Source organism: Hyla sarda, chromosome 6 (assembly GCF_029499605.1).
Source record: "Hyla sarda isolate aHylSar1 chromosome 6, aHylSar1.hap1, whole genome shotgun sequence".
Classification (NCBI taxonomy): domain Eukaryota; kingdom Metazoa; phylum Chordata; class Amphibia; order Anura; family Hylidae; genus Hyla; species Hyla sarda.
Window position 1 is genome coordinate 166,918,256 of NC_079194.1, and position 2,500 is coordinate 166,920,755.

The 2,500-nt window shown below is 41.1% G+C and overlaps 1 protein-coding gene and 1 non-coding gene across 2 annotated transcripts in view; both read left to right on the forward strand.

The window, feature by feature from the left end:
• The window catches only part of PDCD5 (programmed cell death 5), a 41,775-nt gene that overhangs the window by 11,418 nt on the left and 27,857 nt on the right, over positions 1-2,500 (forward strand). The window lies entirely within an intron of this gene.
• LOC130277882 (U2 spliceosomal RNA) lies at positions 2,188-2,380 on the forward strand. Its single transcript, XR_008845621.1, has one exon. It is a non-coding gene; the product is annotated as a U2 spliceosomal RNA (small nuclear RNA).

A 2,500-nucleotide genomic window follows, 5' to 3' on the forward strand; every position in this document is an offset into this window, starting at 1 on the left:
ATATATATATATATACATACACACACACACACACACACACACACTGTATGTACCCACCGTGCACCCACAGCTCTATGCCCTGCATCACATCCCTATATATATATATATATATATATATATATATATATATATATATATATATATATATATAATATATATAAAAAGCAAAATCATCGGTAGTTGCAGTATCTTGTAATACCTTTTTTTATTGGACTAACAAGATTTTGTAGAGAAGCTTTCGGGATTCCTCCCTTTATCAAGTCATAAGCATTTCTGAGCTCACAAGGAGAAAACACAGGTTCTATCTCACAAAATATGCAGGGGTTAAAACAACATTAGTGGAGAATGGACATTAAAACAACATTAGTGGAGAATGGACATTAAGTTGGGCCATAAATTGTCCATTCTCCACTAATGTTGTTTTAACCCCTGCATATTTTGTGAGATAGAACCTGTGCCTTCTCCTTGTGAGCTCAGAAATGCTTATGACTTGATAAAGGGAGGAATCCCGAAAGCTTGTCTCTACAAAATCTTGTTAGTCCAATAAAAAAGGTATTACAAGATACTGCAACTACCGATGATTTTGCTTTTTGCATCACTGGACTAATACGGCTACTCCTAACTAATATATATATATACACACACACACTGTATGTACCCCACCGTGCACCCACAGCTGTATGCCCTGCATCACCTCCCTCTATATACACCCAGCCCTGCACCCTATATATATATACATACATACACACTGTATGTACCCACCGTGCACCCTGCATCACCTCTATATATATATATATATATATATATATATATATATATATATATATATATATATATATATAATATGCGAGCAAGGTAGAGCCGCTCACCACTCCTCCGTCCGCTGCGCCTCCTTGTGTTACGGACACCGGTACCGCCCCCGGTTCAACCAAGATCATACGAAAGAAATGCCCGGCACTCAGGTGTTTGCAGGCAAAAGTTTGGTATGGCTTTATTCACAACGGCCAACACAGGACAGGATCTGGCGCGTTTCGCACTGAAGAGTGCTTAATCGTAGATGATGCTTCTACGATTAAGCACTCTTCAGTGCGAAAAGCGTCAGATCCGGTCCTGTGTTGGCCGTTGTGAATAAAGCCATACCAAACTTTTACCTGCAAACACCTGAGTGCGGGCATTTCTTTCGTATGATACACACACACACACACACACACACACACACATATACACTGTATGCACCCACAGCTCTATGCTCTGCATAATCTCTCTATCTACATATATATATATATATATATATATATATATATATATATATATATATATATATATATATATACATATACACACACACACACACACAAATAAAGTATTTGCAGCACTCAAAGCAAGGTTATGGGGAAAAAAAGTGTAGCTTTATTCCATCCAAAGAAAGCGACGTTTCAGCTGACTCACTCAGCAATTCTCAAGCATGATCTGAGTCAGCTGAAACGTCGCCTTCTTTGGATGGAATAAAGCTACACTTTTTTTCCCCATAACCTTGCTTTGAGTGCTGCAAATACTTTATTTTTGTATTTCAAGAGTCCCGGACCAAGACTGCCTTGTTTGCTGGCACCTACTCCTATGCATCTCCGGTAGTGCTGTTTCTTAACATTGGATATATATATATATATATATATATACATACACATACACTGTATGTACCCACCGTGCACCCACAGCTGTATGCCCTGCATCACCTCTCTCTATATACACCCCACCCTGTACCCTCTGTGTGTGTGTGTGTGTGTGTGTGTATATATGTGTGTATATATATATATATATATATATATATATATATATATATATATATATGCATAGTAACTCATCACACCACCTTCTCAGGTAGCATGCCATTTTTCCAGTTACAAAGTCTCAGAAGCTGATTGGGATTTATTCCAAGCCAGAATTCTCCCCAGAAGCGAAGAGGACCCATCTGCAGACAGCTGTTTCGGGGGTGCTTGCCCCTCGTCAGTACAGAGCAGGGTGTTCTGGCTTAGCTAGGATGAGAGACCTGTGACTAGTTTAAGGGGTCAAGTATTTTCCTCAGGGAGAGGAACACCGCTTCCGGTGTAAAACGGAGATTCAAAAAGTCCATTAGCATTCCGCGGGCTTTCTGGGTAAGAAGTATGCAAAGTAACTCATCACACCACCTTCGCTTCTTGGCCTTTTGGCTAAGATCAAGTGTAGTATCTGTTCTTATCAGTGGTTTGGTCTTTGCCATTGATGTAGGATGGATGCTGCATGGAGGAGCAGGTGTACCGGGGCGTTCAGGGGCTGATGCCAGAGGACCAGCTCAACGGCTTCCCTGATGTGACCGGTTTCCTTCAGGTCTCGCCATGATGATGGGGGGTGTAGAGCCAAACTACTTTTGTGCCTTGGGGAGTGGTGACCCTGAGGTGCTGAAACTCACTGGGTGTTATAACGCACTGCACCATACTCTTCACCTTTGGCACTCAACCTTGGC